The sequence below is a fragment of the Harmonia axyridis genome, chromosome 7 (genome assembly GCF_914767665.1).
Source record: "Harmonia axyridis chromosome 7, icHarAxyr1.1, whole genome shotgun sequence".
Classification (NCBI taxonomy): Eukaryota; Metazoa; Arthropoda; class Insecta; order Coleoptera; family Coccinellidae; genus Harmonia; species Harmonia axyridis.
The window spans coordinates 25,886,647-25,905,822 of record NC_059507.1 but is presented as its reverse complement, the minus strand read 5'-3'; the positions used below and the strand labels follow the sequence as shown (position 1 = coordinate 25,905,822).

At 34.7% G+C, this 19,176-nt stretch overlaps 1 pseudogene; it reads right to left on the bottom strand.

Annotated features, from left to right (window-relative positions):
• LOC123685342 overlaps positions 1-19,082 on the bottom strand; it is a 32,044-nt pseudogene extending 12,962 nt beyond the window's left edge.
• Between the last annotated feature and the right edge of the window lie 94 nt (positions 19,083-19,176).

The following is a 19,176-nucleotide window of genomic DNA, read 5'->3' as shown; positions in this document are numbered from 1 at the left end:
CAAATTGTTTCAGATCCTATCAATGTCTGAAATGTGCAGAGGGACATCTGACGAAAGACTGTACAAAAACAATGGACACACCTGCGAAATGTGCGAAATGTGCGAACTGCGGTGGGGATCATCCAGCAAATTCCATAAAGTGTGAGGTATATATAAACCTTTTGGAGAAACTGCACAAAACCTCCAACAAGAAGCAAGAAGAACCAAAAAAATATATACCAGCGCCTTTGCCGAAAGAGAACCCTTGGGAGGAACGCCTGAGAAGACGGGAGGAGAAAGAGAACATCCGTCAAAATAGTTCAAAAGAAATAGAAGAACGCAAAATTCCAAAACAACCAACAGGTGAATTCGGTACATTTACAGAACTCAAAAATGAATTCAACAAATTGAATAACTTCATCAATATCTCAGACTTTCTGCAAAAAATTAGAACTTTAAACGAAAAATTGGCTAGATGCGAATCTGGCTATGAAAAATTCCAAACTTTTCATTCTTTTCTTGATAGCATATAATGACTAGTAAACCAGCACATAGACTTAATTTAGCTTCCTGGAACGCCAACGGAGTTCGTGATAAGGAGTACGAAATTTCGTATTTCTTAAAACAACATTCCATCAAAATTTTTCTTATAAACGAAACAAGGTTAACATCATCGGATAATTTTAAAATAAAAGGCTTCCACGTGGCTAGAATGGATCGTTCAAATAATACTCACTACGGAGGTGTTGCCATTCTCGTACATACTTCAATTCCATATAAAATTTTACCTAGTACTAGTTGTTCAATAGAGAATGTAGGTATACAAGTGGAAAATGGTCCTAAAATAATTTGTGTTTATAATAGCCCTTCGAATAAATTCAGAGAAACCTGCTTAGAAAGTCTTTTAAATAACAGAGAAACTCTTGTAATTGGAGACCTAAATGCCAAACATCGTGTTTGGGGAAATCTCAATAATAATACAAACGGAAGAACCCTGTTGAAATTCTTGGAAAAAAATCCAGACTGTAATCTACATTACTCACCCAGTCCTACCCTATTTCCGTATAACAGCACCACTCCCTCAACAATAGATATTTTATTAGCAAAATCCTTTACCCGTATTAGTGAACTCGAATCTTTACCTGAGTTAAATTCAGACCATAATGTCATAAAGTTTGAAATATTCGGAAACTTTCGTAACAATACTTCCAAAAACATCTTTGACTATTCAACTACAAACTGGAAGGAATTTCGGAGAATTCTCAATGAAAAAATAGTCATAAATAATGCCGTTAACTCCGCTGAATGTTTAGAGCAAGAACTATCGAAATTTTCAGAGTGTCTCACTTACGCACGGAACCGTACGACAAAATCCAAAAGAATCTATCCATTCGCCGAATCACTCCCCTCATATATTGTTGACTTAATTAGACTTAGGAATAGAACTCGCAAACGTTGGCAACGCTTTCGTGATCCCCTAGAAAAAATCAATTCTGAATCACTTTCCGCAATGATAAAAAGAGAAATCCAAATTTATAAAAATCAAGAATGGAATAATAAACTTCAAAAACTCAATCCATCGGACGGTTCCTTGTGGAAAGTAACAAAGACTCTGAAGAAAAAAGATACTACCATACCCCAATTGAATCACGATTCAAATTTCTTTGTCACAGACGGGCAGAAAGCCGAGTTAATGGCCAAAACCTTCGAAAAAATTCACAATTTAGATCATTCTGATACTGATCGTCTCATAGAAAATACCGTGTCTGACTTTTTACGAAATTCCAACCAAAGTGACACCGAATCCAATAAATACCTAACAAATCCCTCAGATCTTCAAGAACTAATTAAAACCCTCCCACCCAATAAATCCCCAGGACTCGATGACATCGACAACAAATTAATAAAAAATCTTTCTAAAAAAGCTTTGGTACAATTGACCTATATCGGGTGTCCCAAGGTGAGTGGCCTATTAGATTATTATGGGAACTATTGATGGTAAAGATTTCAAATTTTGTGGATAGATATTTGGCCAGTTAAGGTACATTTTTAAAATAATTTCACATTTCCAGTGTTGCCGGATGTACGACAATTTGGCAACAACTTTGTTATTTTAAATGGGACATCCGGTATTTCTATTTTTTTTATGATACTCCATAAAATATTAAATCTATTCACTCTTACTTTTCCATCCCTATCTTTAACGGTTTTTGAGTTATTAATTATTTTTCGAAATTTTAGATCAAATTGGCGTATTACGAAAATGACTCTAGTTCGCTCAATATTTGAGATTTAAGTCAGAAATTTTGCAAGTCGTTAGATATTGATCTGATCTGTGTCACTGCTTTTGAATGATGGTTGTCAATAATACAGGACGGACCAAAAAAAAATCATCATTTACCAAGTTACAAAATAGTAAAAAAGTCTGTGTAAGTGAATAGAAAAATTGTAGAATGTGTTGTACTGATTCCAAAAATTGAAAAATATACTAGGTGTCTAATTTGAAAAAATAAACTTTTTTACAATTTTGTAGCTTGGCAAATGATGAATTTTTTTGGTCCGTCCTGTATTATTGACAACCATCATTCAAAAGCAGTGACACAGATCAGATCAATATCTAACGACTTGCAAAATTTCTGACTTAAATCTCAAATATTGAGCGAACTAGAGTCATTTTCGTAATACGCCAATTTGATCTAAAATTTCGAAAAATAATTAATAACTCAAAAACCGTTGAAGATAGGGATGGAAAAGTAAGAGTGAATAGATTTAATATTTTATGGAGTATCATAAAAAAAATAGAAATACCGGATGTCCCATTTAAAATAACAAAGTTGTTGCCAAATTGTCGTACATCCGGCAACACTGGAAATGTGAAATTATTTTAAAAATGTACCTTAACTGGCCAAATATCTATCCACAAAATTTGAAATCTTTACCATCAATAGTTTCCATAATAATCTAATAGGCCACTCACCTTGGGACACCCGATATAGTGAACGCTATCATAAAATTGAGTTATTGGCCCAGAATATGGAAAACCGCAATGGTGATACCTATTCATAAAGCAGGTAAAGACAAACACTCGCCTTTAAGCTACAGGCCTATTAGTTTGTTGCCGATGTTGAGTAAACTTACAGGAAAAGTAATTTTTAACATACTCAAAAAAACGCTTGAGAGGTCGGAAATGCGAGACCCATTTCAATTCGGATTCAAGGAAAAGCACAGTTCAACCCACCAATTAGCAAGAATCATAACCGACACCATCAATGCATTCAATAAAAAACAGAACACAGTGATGGTACTATTAGACATAGAAAAAGCGTTTGATCGAGTTTGGATCCAAGGACTACTATACAAAATGATCAACCTTAAACTCCCCACATTCATCATAAAATTAATTAATTCTTATCTATTAGAGAGAAAATTCATGGTCAAATTGAACCAAACATTATCAAATCCAATCACAATTTCGGCAGGTGTACCTCAAGGCTCCGTCCTTGGGCCCAAACTATTCAACTTGTATATACACGATCTCCCACCATTTCCCAATACGAAAACTGCACTTTTTGCGGATGATACCGCGATTTACGCTCATTCTTTCAGTGCAATAGTGGCTTCGAAATTATTACAATACCATTTACGAATATTGATGGATTACTATAATAGGTGGAAAATTAAAGTAAATGGAAATAAAACCGAAATGATCGTTTTCAGTAGGAAAATTAATGATAGAAATTTAGTTTCGCCTCTCACTTTTAATAATCACATCATCAAACAGAAAGAGTCTGTGAAATATCTAGGATTAACACTAGATTCAAGATTAAACTTCCACAAACACATCGATAATACATTAAGAAAAGCGTACGCCGTTAAAAGGACCCTACATTCTCTGTTGCACAAAAACAGTTTAGTAAATACAGAAAACAAGAAACTGATTTATACTGCACTGATCCGCCCAATTATTACATACGCAGCACCTACTTGGTGTCATTTAAAACCTACACCATTAAGCCCACTACAAAAATTCCAAAACCAAATACTGAGGATGGTTTTGAAGAAAAATAGGTATACAAGGGTGACAACACTCCATGACGCCTCAGGAATTGAAACTCTGAAGGAATACATAGATGGCATAGCCTCCAAATTTTATGAAAAATCCTGTTATGTGAGCGATCCGGTTAGTCGGATAACAAAAATTCGATTCTGTGATAAGAATCGAAATGGTCGGCATGTTCTTCCCTATGAACACCTACCAATTTTCTACGAAGAATATAAACAGTATTCTAAAAAATAGTCATAAAACCCCGAAAGGTAAAACTTAAAACCCCACATCAATAATTTATATTGAACAAATTAAAGCAGGTTTTTTCTTATTTTATTTCCCTGTAAAAACAATGAAAACTTAAATTTATAAAAGAATACTCGACTTGTATGAAATTTCAACTATTGTAAGGTAATATAATACCACATAAAAAGAAAGATAGCTAAACATCTTATGTAGGAACTATCATTGTATAAGAAAATATGAAAACAATTATGTATATTGTGTGTATTGTATATATTTTAATGTTTAATAAATGTTTTTCTGATTCTGATGATCCCTAATAAGGGTGAAACCGGTATATCGCTATCCTCCCTTGATGACATGCATTCTCCTTGGGTTACTTTCGATTATGATTCCTACGTAATGGTGTGGAGACCTTCTGTCTGACAATGGTTTATGTTGATGGCAATTTATATTGCTGATACATTAGATAACCAGATATATAATTAATATCATACGATGATATTACTCATTTGGAAATTGTACTAAATATTGTACTCATTGTTAATTTCATAGAAAAAACTTACAACTCCAATTCATAGTTATTTTCATGAGCCACAGAAAATTTTCGCTAATTCAAAGCAATTAGACCCTTTTCAAACTAATTCTTTACCCTTATCTTGATTATCGAGGATTCCTTCTATTTTTTTTATTTTCAGTCACAAAATAGGAAAATCAAAATAGGAAAATCATTGACTCGAAAATTTTTGAGCTTCCATTCAATTGCGTTCTTGGAGACAACATAGCTTGCTTCTTGGATGATTTCAAGAAAAAAAAGACTCCAAACGCTTTGATTTCGAAATGCTGGGTCATGTAGACCTACATTTTTTATGATGATTATACGATTTCGTCGAATCTTTATGAATAATTGCTATAAATTCGGAAAATTAGCCTCAAAACAAATAGGTGATTAAATTATTCATTACAGTTTTATCAACGGGATTTTTTCCCGAAATCGATACCAGATATGACAAATCTACAAGAAACCAAAAGTTTTATTCATAGATCAAAGTATTTTGTACATTTCTTTAAACTACCAGTCGTCACTTAAAATTTCTGTAGGAAAAAAGGGGGCACTGTTCCAGGAAAAATATCACCCAATTGCAATCCAAATTGGCATATTACGTGATATAAGCTCTGAATTGGAATATTTATATCAAATTTCAGTTGAATACCTTGCGCAGTACAGATGCTATAGAAAAACACTTGGAAAAAAAAATCAAACACCCTGTATGTCGATCTCGAAAACTGAGCATTTGTGAGCCCATGTTCAGAGGACTTTTTTCTTGGAAATATTCTAGGAATTTCTCATTTTTGTTTGTCCTTCCTATTTTGAAACATCCTTTATATACCTTCAATTTCAACCGGATCGATAACCACGGAAATATTAGGTAGGTATTTACTCTTCTTGAATTTTCTATGGTTCTGATGATGTTGTTGCGTCAAGTGAATTTCACACAAACTTTACGGACAGTTGAATATTCACAAAGTCGCATTTAGGTCGAAAAGCCAACCCCTGCAGGTATCAGCGAGGGCTAAAAATAGAACTGGAATTTCCTTGGCGCCAGGAGCCACATATGGTCATCCTGAAGTCACATCGTAGGAACAAAGGAATGAGGACGTGGACCAATCTGGGACCTGGATGGAGCTTTGGTATGCAGAATCCAAGGCGACAATTAACATCCCCAAGAAATTGGGGCACCATAGAACCCCAGTACGCTTGTAGCTGTTAACTTGCAAACATATAACTTGTACAGCCAAATTCATTATATTAGTTAAGAAATCCGGTGTTTCATTATCCCAATTTAATAGAATTGAAGTTGATCGATTCAACCATCAAACATTGGTCCTTCGAGCCGGATAGTGAACATTGCGAAAGATTTCGACGGGTAGTGTTGTAAAATCGGAAAACAACGCTAAGGTGTACAAGTGCAAACGGTAGCAGAGTTCAGCGTATTCAAGGCATTTTGGTGTTCCATTTGGGGAGAACACAGCAACAGAAGCAACGCAACAGCGTAATCAAGGCAGATTTCGGAGTTCCACCTGGGGGACAATACAAACGGACACATAGGATTACTGGTTACCCAGCAGCAGATTGGTAGCTAGCTATAATCATTCAAGGTACAGAAAAAGGACGGATTGTGAGTACATTTTCCTTTCCTTCCTCATTCACTTTGGTACGATTAATCAGTGCATTGACTGGTTGAAATTATTAAATAAATTAGACTCTCATTATTTCTCACAAAATGTCGGAATTGAATGTTTTAATTAAACGCAGAGGTGTAGTTAAAGCTCAATTAACTCGATTTGAATCCTTTTTGAAGACTATCGAGTCAGAAAAGGCAGGCCAAATCCCGGCACGGTTAGAAAAATGCAAAGAGTTGTGGAACGAGTTCGAAAATTTGCAAATACAAATTGAAGAACTCGACATCAATCATCCTGACTTGCAGGAACAAGAAAGAATCGAGTTTCAGGATGCGTATTTTGAATCAATTGCTCTCGCGGATACAAAGATCTCGCAATTCATGAAGGGTTCACTTTGCTCAAGTGAAAATTCAATAGCGGAAAGAAATGTCAAATTGCCCACAATGCAAATTCCAGAGATTCAAGGTTCTTACAAAAACTGGTTAGAGTTCTATGATAGTTTTAATGCGTTAATACATTTAAACAAGGGATTAACGGACATCCAAAAGTTCTATTATTTGAAGAATGCTCTTAAAGGCGATGCGGCGGAAGTCATTCGGTCTTTAGAAGTTTCGTCTGACAACTATAACGAGGCCTGGTCATTGCTCAAGACCAGATTTGAGAACAAAAAGATGATCGCATTGAATCACATAGAATCTCTCTATAACTTTCCGCCCATAATGAAAGAATCATATGGTCAAATCAGGAAATTTTTAGACGAAATTAGAAGGGATTTGAGGGCTCTCAGGTCATTGGGTCAACCGATAGAGCATTGGGATACTTTACTGATTTTTACTCTCGAGGCAAAACTAGATCCTGTCACAAGAAGGGAATGGCAAAAATCGGGTAAAGTTAATAAATTCGCAAGCATGGAAGAATTTTTACAATTTTTAGAGGAAAGGTGCGTTCTTCTTGAAACAATAGAGTCAAATAGAGCAGGGGTACAAGGCAATAAACTAAGGTTTGAAAGAACTTCGAAGGCCTTCATGTCATCTTTCAAGTCATGTACAATATGTAAGGAAAACCATTCTTTATTCATTTGCAAAAAAATCTTGGGACTTTCAATAAATGAACGGCGAAATGAAGTCAGACGGTCAAATTCTTGTTGGAACTGTCTCCAACAGGGACATAGGGCGCAAGACTGCAAACGCGGCGGTTGCAGGCACTGCGGAAATAAGCACAACACATTGTTGCATGCAATTACTCGACCACAAGTATCAAAACAAAGTGAAGATATTCCGGCAATAGAAACTTCAGGGGGTACATCTCACAATTATTCATGTGTGAGGGTAAGGCATCCCTCAATTCAGGGTCTTAAAAATACAGATGGTCAAAGAGTTCCGAAGGTCGTTAAGGAAGAATCGGTACACAATTTCACGGTCAGACATGGATCAGACGTTCTATTGTCAACGGCAATTATTTACTTTGCGGGTTCGGACGGAATTATACATCGGGGTAGGATCCTTTTAGATTCAGGAAGCCAGTCGAATTTTGTAACGAGAGAATTCGCTGAAAAACTAAACCTGTCACGGAATCGAGTGAATATACCAGTTGTTGGTATTGGAAACGTAACGTCTCAGATTAGATATTCGATTAACATGTCGGTTCATTCAAGGTTCAAGAACTTTAAATTTAATTCTACATTTCTAGTTATAGAAGGAATTTCTGACAGTATGCCATCAAGAAAAATCGATACAAGTCAATTTACTATTCCGAAACATGTCAACTTGGCAGATGAGTCGTTTGCAGAACCCGATAAAATCGATGGGATATTGGGTGGCTCTGTATTTTGGGATTTAATCTGTGCGGGTCAGATCAATTTTGGTAAGGGGAAACCAACCTTACAAAAAACTAGGTTGGGATGGATCATAGCAGGGCAAATAAATGGAAAAGGGGGGCATTCAAGGAAGAATAAAGTGGTTTGCAATTTTTCAACTAATGATGTTTTAGAAAGGCGAATTCAACAAATTTGTGAACCTGAGGAATTCGGTCATTCGGTTAAGCATTTAACAAAATTTAACTTCAAGAATGAGCATAGCGGGAATATGCATCTGGGAGCGCAATTTCTTCTTTCATCGATACGAATAAAATATAGGGTGTTATCAGGACACGCTACGGTCAGAAAGAGACAGAGACATAAATCTCTAACTTGTTTTTGCATCAAACCTTCAAGATCGAATTACATAATCGGCGATCTATCAGAAAAAAAATACGTGAATTCATATTTATATTCATTTGCTTGCATTTCGACAAAGGCAGTTCATTTGGAACTAGCTCCGGACTTGAGCAGGGAATCATTCATGAATTGTTTCAGGCGATTTATTGCAAGCAGAGGTTTGATTCAAAACATATATTCGAGTAACGGGGCGAATTTTATTGGAGCAAAGCGGGAACTCTTGGAATTAGATGATGTTCTGAAATCTTACAAAAATCAGGCTAAATTTTCGGAGTATTTTTCAAGTCATATGACACAATGGCATTTTATATCACCACGAGCACCGTACTTTGGCGGTCTGTGGGAAGCGGCAGTAAGGTCAACCAAATTTTATATCAAAGAAATTTTAGGTAATGAGAGGCTATTTTATGATGAGTTTCAGACAGTCATTGTACAGGTAGAGGAGTGCTTAAACTCTCGACCTTTAAAAGCCTCTATCCTATGATCCTTTGGTCCTGAATGTCCTCACATCAGATCATTTTCGTGTATCAACACCGCAAGAAGATCTACGATTCGAGACTACAAATCGAATCAAGAAGTCTCTTCAGGTGACGATCGAGTTTGGGAACCAGCAACCAGGGACAATGGTATCATTGAAGGAGGACAACACACCTCCTCAAAATTGGGAATTAGCCGGAATCACCGAAACGCACCATTGTAAGGACAGTATAGTGCGTGTAGTGACAGTGAGAACCGCTAAAGGATTATTCAAACGACCGGTATCGGGACTTAGTGTTTTACCGGTCGAAAATTGACATTTTTTTGAGTGTTAGGGTACTCTGCCTGCAGTTTCGGACGTTGTTGAAAGGCAGAGCTTTCAAGGGGGGCGGTATGTTGCGTCAAGTGAATTTCACACAAACTTTACGGACAGTTGAATATTCACAAAGTCGCATTTAGGTCGAAAAGCCAACCCCTGCAGGTATCAGCGAGGGCTAAAAATAGAACTGGAACTTCCTTGGCGCCAGGAGCCACATATGGTCATCCTGAAGTCACATCGTAGGAACAAAGGAATGAGGACGTGGACCAATCAGGGACCTGGATGGAGCTTTGGTATGCAGAATCCAAGGCGACAATTAACATCCCCAAGAAATTGGGGCACCATAGAACCCCAGTACGCTTGTAGCTGTTAACTTTTAAACATATAACTTGTACAGCCAAATTCATTATAGTAGTTAAGAAATCCGGTGTTTCATTATCCCAATTTAATAGAATTAAAGTTGAACGATTCAACCAATAAACAGATGTGATGCACTTGAACCAGAATTGGGTTGATTTTTTGCGATTTTTTGAAATTGCTATGGTTCTATGAAATTTTGCAAGAGGTTTGAAATTACCATTTCAAATCCAATTGCAAATTTTCATCTCGAAATTAACAGGAAAATAGAATTTCAAAGGGCCATTTTGTACGGAATCCTCGGTTCCCCATTAACTATCTTAACATCGGTATTCAAATCGAAACTTTCACGTTGCTATTTCCGTTTGAGAATTATCGTGTTTACGGCTGGACCCTAGGTCATCAGTGAGTCAAATGTTATTGTTTGAGACCATTTCCGATACAAAATTACAGACATTGTGACGAAATGATAGAGCGATTTGTTTGGAAAATATGCCCTTAAAATAGAAAATTTGCCTTACAAATGATTACAATGAAAGTAGGTATCGATTTCTTCTCATTCTACTAACAGCGGACAAAGAACATAAACGAAAATTCATCTTTCATTTCACAAAAGTTAAAAATACAATAGTAGGAAATATTGCAGAGATATCTATCAATTTATTCTGCAATGGTTTTCTGTTTCTGCAATGGTTTTCTGTTTTTCCAATACTTCGATCCAAACTCTTCTTAAGTAGGTACGTATCAAAGTTACTGTTAGTTTATCATTTTCCTTATTCAATCTGATATGAAGAAATAATATATCATTGTTTAAAATCCATTTGCAGTATTCTCCAACCATATCTCCAAAAATAATAACAAGCTTAGAAAGCATAAAATAACTCCTAAATCCGTCCAAATCTACCTCAATTAATGCCTTCACTGAACGAAGGCAAGCGCTTATAATGTCAGTAAGCCACAATGCTGCATGTTCCCCTTCTGCAAATTGTGAGGAACTCGCTGGAAGAGGTCGCATTCCTCCAATTCAATTAACCAAGTAACCAAGTTGTTGTGACTGATTGATAAGAACAGGTGAAAGTTTTATATCGGTGTACAATTTTGTGTTTACTCTCTTCGTAACACTTCGGATCAGGTTTGTCCGTTTGTTACGTCAGAGTGAATAGATACAAATGTCGCAGATACACGCGTCTGGCGCTGTATTTGTTCGTATTATATAAGGTGTCCACGAGTGGACATTAACAATTTTTTGCGCACCAATAAATTCCTGATGGATCACCCTTTATCCATTTTCACTAGAGTTGAATGAGCTTCATTGTCTTAAAGGTGTTCATTCAAGAATGTATGATATTCAGGTATTTGTTGCAATTGTAAAAACACTTGAAGTGAAAACTTCTATATACAGGGTGTTCCACCATTGACGTTCTATTACGGTTAAGCGCTGAAATTTTCGATTTTTTTTCGACACAGTAGGTACCTATCATTAATCTACATTAGAGCTTTATTCTCAAATTGTTGAGAAAAACACAGGGTGAGAAAATGATCAAACACATATTTTTTCTCATGGCACACCTCGTTTTTTATTGAATTTTCAGATTATATGGAATAAATGAACCCAAGTTTGTTCGAAGTTTTATATGCTTAAATCATACCTTTTTTGAGATATTTAGAATTCGCATGAATTGAAGGTCTTTGAAAAATCTAATAACTTCACAATGAATGAATTTCTTTGAACGAGATGTTGAAAGAGAATACTAGAAGAACTAACTTTTTAATAATCATTGAGATCTTTACCGGGTGTCAAAATGAGAAGATTCATTGAGAGACTTATTCAAACGTAAATATCGGGCTTATTCCAAAAGGCACACCCTATATTTTATTTTCTCATTTGGAAGAGAATGGTAATGGAAATATCCCTGTATCGGACTCCCTAGTCCGATAGCAACTTTTGAATAAGTCATCAATGAATTGGTTTTGAACAACCAATAGAGTTCTCAATGATTATCAAAAAGCCAGTACTAAGCTCTGTTCTTCTACCTACTATTCACTTCCAAAGTCTTATTCAAATAAATTATACTATTTCGAAGTCACTAGGTTTTTCTGGAGACCCTCCAATTTATGAAAAATCCCAAACACGGGTAGTTTGAGTATATGAAACTTTTATTTCATTCAATCTGAAAATTCAATAAAAAACAGTATGTTCCATAAGAAAAAACAGATGTTCAGTCATTAACATTTTCTTGGTACAGCATGTGTATTTTGAAATATCGAAGAGAAATCATTCAAAATTTCATATTTAACCAAGAATAATTCGAACGAATAGATTCCATTCTGTTTCATTTTTAGTTGTATAATATCATTTTGTATTTCAAAATATATTACAATCTGAGAACGTGCAGATAACCATATTGAGGGCTCTTGAGAACTGCGTTTATTCCTTCTACTTATGTTATACTCTGAGGAGTTTGAGGCATACACAATTATATTTGTATATTGCGAAATCTCATAATTCTTATCATACGTATAAAAGCACAATATCTTTTGGGTCGGATAAACATTTATTTTTTAGGAAAAGTATATTGCTTGGAAATTAACGAGAACAAATGAAACCACAGCGAAGCTGAATTGTTTTTGATAAGAAGAAATCTAGTTTGGGTTGGAAATTTCAAGATATAGAATTCCAGATAAATTCACGAAACCAAAAGGACTTGTTTTCCAGTAGTGTAGGTAATGTAATCGCACTTCCAATTGCAACGATCAGCAACAAAAACAAAGGCTTTGAACATGTTTCTATCGCCTCTATTGTAGAAGTCAGAAAAATGGAATCCCTCGAAAAAAAGCACTCCATTTCCATCTCAATTTGAAGGAGGAAAAAACTGCATTTTTCATAATCCCTTTTTATACCATAATATATTACCTAACCTTTTTATCACTCAACAGTTAACATCCTGAATTCGTTTTAATTTCACTCACAAAAAATGAAATGCTTTTTCCACAGGAAATCTTCTCGACAACGTAAAATAACGACAGAATATTATAAACAGATAAAACCGTGAATAATTTAACCGTTCTTGTATGACGTTATCCGATTTGTCTGAACCTCTATCATACCACTATTCAACTTTGCTGCCTTCCTCAAATAAAGCTCACAAAAAGGCGATTTGCTTTTTTCATTCATTGAAGAATAGTACTTACGGGACTTTGACACAGGTTGGACAGGAATACAAATCACTGAATGTAGGTTTTTCTCTTCTGCATAACCAGAGATGGCTACGCATGCAGCGAAGAAGGTGATGTGCCAGATGAAGAGCAGGCAGGTGGCAGCACCTGGAAAAGAAATTCATAGTTGCAAATATTTTTATAGTTTACATCAGCATTTATTAATACTAAAAAGGTATATAAGTGTCAAAAATTTTTTGGATTCAATTGATTTGAAATGCGTATTATACATTTTCAAAATGTACCACTCAAATAAATACACAGTAGTGTCCTGAAAATTTATAGACACTTTTTGCGCACTTCTTTCAGGGAACAGGGAAGCATTGAACCCAAATGTCTATGATTTACGAATTTTAAGCCGCGCATGGTATTAAATGATTGGGTTCGACTGACTGTAAACACGATAATTAACGAATAAAATGGGCTAGAAATTTGAAATTTTTAGTCTATATTAAGACTCCAAATACGGAGTGAGTCTTTCATATACAAGATTTCTGAGGTCAAAAAAAACACTTTTTTCCTTTGCCATTTATTCCGATTCGGCCCGGTTAAAAAGATACAGGCTGTTGAAAATCAATAAAAATATGTAATTTTCGTCTATATCTCGTAACTGGTTCTATCGAAGGAAATAATTTTTGAATATAGCTTTTCCTTGATGTGATGCATCTTCTTTGAACACAAAATTCCATCGACATATTTCAGTTTCTTCATTATGAACATTACATTCCATAAAAATAGCAGAAATTCGAAGAAACCAACTCTTAAAAGTAATTTAAACATTCATTGAAAAATAAAAGTATTCTTTATATTACCTCGTACAAAGCGCCGTTTTCGAGTAATTTAATCTTAAAAAACAAAAATTATCTGTGAAATTCAAAAAATTTGGTACTTTGGCTAAATGCAACTCTGTTCTGTTGTGGAAAAAAACCAGAGAAATGAATATGTGCTCTGATGTCATGTTTCAGATTTTAGAATTGAAGCACTGGCCAACTTATTTTGAAAATGAAGTGATTTGAATAAGCTCACCTCAACTCCTCGATTACAAATTACAGAGCTTTGGCACAGTTCTAATAATATAAAGATACTTCATTAAAATAAACATTCTATTTTGAAAAATCCAGATCACATTCGAAGCCCAAGTTGAAAAAAGTTTTCATCTAGACCGAATCGGAGAAAATGGTAAAGGAAAAAGGTGTTCCTTTTAACCTCAAGAATCTACTGTTAAAATATATGTACAAGTCAAAGACTCTCACTCTGTATATTATGAAATTATATTTTTTGATTGATTAAAAAACTAGTCATCCGATTGAACTGAAATGAAGAAATCAGTTGTTATGCAGTGAAACGAATGGTCATGCAATAGGTATTCTGTGAAAATATTATAATTGGGAGAAATAAAAAAAAATTGTAAAATTTCGGTACCTATCTAATTCTATGCTTCCGATTTAACTGAAATTTTGTGTCTATATGAAGTTCAACGATAAATTTAGTGTTCCAAGAATTCAGCCACTTTAGTTCTACACGAAAAAAAATTATAAAGATTTTCATATCTGATAACACACTTCGAAACGCAGAAAGGTTTTTTTCAAATTTTTGCAGGGACAATCGTAGAAAAGTTAATATACAGGGAGCATTAATTATTCAAAAATTTGCATTTATTGGGAAAATCGAACAGTCTAGCGTGCATTTGTTATTTCTTCATGCTTTTAAGTTTCCTCATGATAATTGTTCCAAAAAAGTGATGAATGATTATTGTGTTCTCATATAGCTGGTTATTTGAGTTAATTGAGATGTTTCTTGAAAAATATGATCGATTACGATTTGAACAACCAATCAAAAGCTCTTGACTCTACATACGTACTTTTCTCACTTAAGTATTCAAAATTATTCTTACCTGAGTTAGATGCAGAAAATTGTCACAGATGGAAATGGACTGAGAATACCAATTCCAAAACTGAAGAAATCGGTGACTGATGTGATCGTTATTGACACAGCAGCCTCGCTCATCATCTGGGCCATTCTTTCTGGTACACTGTGTTTCATAGATGTTGTTCTCCAAGCGGCCAACATCACGAAAGTGTCATCAATACCAATACCTGAAAATCAATCGTACATTCGAACTATTCAGGAAATTAATGAAATATATCGAAGTGATTATAGGTTGGATGTTGTTGTATTATGTGAGATAGCAAACTCAGGCTAGTTAATTAACAAACTTACCGATCATTAAAAAGGGAGCAGCCAAGTTTATCCCAATGAAGTCTATTCCTGCATACATACAGATTCCAAAGCCGCATAGCGTTGCCATGGCAGCACTCAAGTTTCCAAGAAGACCAAGCCAAGGTTTGGATCGCACCCAATCGTCATCATGCAGGTTACTAAATAAAAGATATTTCTATTAGAACCATAATATTAACTTGAAACATCTTATTTCATAACCCTCAAGAAAAAAACTGGGCAATTGGTCATTTGAAAAGTCCGCTTCAAATTATTATCGAAGTTGGTTCAACTGTCATCTGAGGATCAATTACCATGTTTATCATAGTGCTATTCATCATCATAGGAAACCAGCTTGATTGGAAAAAATGTATGGAATTTGCATCACGAAGGAATTTATTTATTTATTAGAATATAAAACTGTAAATCAAACATAGTTTGTTATCACAGAGTAACAACTAATTTCTTAATCTATTTGAAGTTTAATGAAATATTTTTTCAACTCTTTTTTAAACTTAATAAATGTTTTTTTTTTTTTTAAGTGGATGGGTAACCCATTATATGAGTTTATTGCCGAGTGTGTTGGAAGTCTTGACCCTCTCGTTGTTTTGAATATGAAGTCACTGTAGAGATTATTGGCATGTCTTGTACCATACTTGTGTTTTTCAGATTGTTTCTTTAAATTTACTTTAGATTTTAACAGACCCGCATCAATCTTATAAATCAATTTATGGCCAAAGACTCAACAAATCTTACATTTATCTACATATTTAGTGTTTCAGTGACCTATTCCCAGAATATCTTTGATATAACATGAGATATTTGAATTTATAATTTGTGATTAATATTGATAAGACTCACCTACTGAGAATATCGTCATAATAGCGAAAGTGGAAGTGAAATATGGTACTACAGATTTCGTATTTTTCTCTAATTCATGATCGAGGGTTCTTGACGCAAACCTAGCAATTCTAATATGCTCGAATATATTCAATTTGTCTTGCTTTTCCTCGATCAAATCAAGGAAGGCATCTTCCCAAGCTGCTCCCCTGAAAATATTTCAATCCATAAAAAAATTCTTATTTAATTTAGATATATCTAACATAATTTGAAAGGGTGTAACTTTTTCCAACTTACATTTTCTGATATTTCTTGGAGTCTGCATTTGCGAAATATACAAGTTGAACAGAGGGCACACTTATAATGATGCCATCTTCGCTGACTTCAGTACCCCCAAAGAAAACTGGGAAGGCATGTGCATCCCAAGTTACTGGATTGAACATAAGCGGGAAGGTCAAGTTTAGAGCACCTGTTTCCACCTTAAAAAAAATTCAGGCTATTAGTCAGTGATGACCAAATATAAAAATGAGAACAAAATTATGTCCAACAGATGATCTAAGAAATTAGAGTTGAAAAAAATAAGTCCATAGTTTGTGTCGTCCAGAATTTCAAAATTTTTTTTTACAAAGCCGATACCATATTAATGCTGCTGTCACAAGAACATAATCTACTAATTTCAAAGACAAAAAATGTAGGAATCAAATTAAAAAATTTGTATTTGGGAAACTTGATCACATTCAATCATGAAATCGAAAATGTGGATAGTGAATACATATTCCTTACCGCAATCTTATGCTTTTATGGTTTCTGAGTTATTAATTTTTGAAACTTAAATTCGAACTTTGGAAAGAATGAGCAAGTGTGAGTAATTTTGCTATGAAAGAAGAAAAAATAAGTCATAGTGTAGAATTTAAAGGTTTCGACCAAACAAATAAGTTTGCAATAGATGATAAATCTGGAAATTTGAAAGCTAATAATAATCACTCTGTTGTTCTTCATTCGGGATAAGATAAACTTTCACACATTTTTAACTCCAAAACTAAGATATGATATTGGGATAAACCATATTGATTCAGAGTAATCAATATTGCAATGCATTCTAATAAGAATTTCACGATTGAGAATTGTCATTCGAACGAAGAGGAAATTTATATTTGTCATGAACTTTCAGCAAAAATTATGGGAATAATTTATGAACCACAAAATCACAAAATGAAAACCAAGATGGAGGACCAAATTGAATCGCGATTCAAAAGATCTTTTTCCGCTCACCTAAAAGAAATTTGTTCGAAAAATATTCTCTTTGATTGGTGGATTGGTCCATTTTACAATGAGGTGAAGTAATCAAAGGTTATTTCAGAAGACCAATAATTTCAATCGATTCAACCATCAAATAACCAAAAATTTATTTCGAGATTATGTCCATAAAACTATTATCCTAAAAGCAAAATCATGCAAGATATATTCTGATAGTTTACTCCATTTAAACTGATAGGTCAAGTGAAATACGGCTATATTCATTCCTTGATAGCTTGAATTGTTATTTTATTGATACCGAAATACTGGACATTTGCTAACGCAGATTAGATATGATGATATGAAATATGTTTTCAAGTAATATAAGACATTTCATCAATTACCGATGTTCGTGTCTTGGTTTCCTTGCTTACAGCATTCTAACAATTCATTCAAGAAGTCATCTAAGCAAAGTTTGCATGTATACTTCAGAAATTCTATGATATTGTCACCATCCGGTCAAGATATTCATGTGAGAAGTCGATCAAAATTGGAGTAAATCAATTGGTTAATATCAATTCAAGTCAAGAAATCCACATTTTTCATTTAAATCTTGAGAATAACTGAAAATAACAAAATGAACACAACTATGGAGAACAAGCGAAAAAAATAATTGTGATAACACAGGTCTTATGCAATATTCACCTATTTAAACGAAATTGTTTCGAAAATTCGTGGCCTCTAATCGATCCATTTTGCAATGTGAAAATAACCAATAAAACATTTCTTTAAATTCAATCGATTCTTCGTAAATCTGTGTTGTTATAGGATCAAACCAATCCTATCAGCCCGATACACTCAATGAACAATTAATTGACTGAAATACGTATTGCACAATACAGTCTATTATCCCCAACAAGACCTGTCCACCATGACGTTTCCGTATTTCTATATCGCAAAAATTGATATGATACCGACACTAATTGCAGGCCTACCTAGAAGAAAGCTTGACCCCAGTACCTTAAGTTCATAGAAAGTGGTCATCAGATCTGTCTAGTAATCATCTTCGCCTCCATGCATGTCTTTAAACTGATCTACAGGGTGGCCCACATTCAAGAATCCACCTGGTTATTTCCGTAAGGCACTTGCACTGCCGCACCATAGTGTTGGTGCTGGTGTGGATGTTCTGCCGATACGCCACCATTTCGCATATCCGGCATGTAGTTGTTCGCGAAATAAGAACTCATCTTTCCTAAACTTCCTCTAGATTAAACCTAAAACTCGGGATCACAGCAACTGTCGCACTTTGTTTGTTTGAAAAAAACCGCACCAGATCGCAATAACGGCACTCTATCTTCGTAGATGCACATCATTTTAAACACGGAATTCACAATACTAATATCCACTGATATCCTATGCTGAGGGACCAATTCCAGGCTACAATCTGTACCAACATACAACGCAGATACCCTTTTAGAATACAGTGTGTCTCCAAATCGTTTTGCAATTGAAATAACCCATTGAAAGCGGGAATCTTCTCGTTTTTCAGAAGATGGCTTGTACCAGGCATAAGGACATCAATTCGTGTTCATAGATAATATTTATAAGAAATATCAATACCTGGTCACTTGTAACAATTAAAAAATTATGAGTTTCTTAACTTTTTATGATATCGATATTCTTACTTTTGGGTTTGCTGTATGAATAGTTTGTTCTTCTGCCTTGTTACAATTGCTTGAGGAACTGATACTGTTGCTTGAAGTTACTTTGATACTGTTTCTTGTCTGGCATATCTTGTGAACCTTGCAATCAGACTTTTATCTCCTTGCTTGCTAGTACCTGCCATTT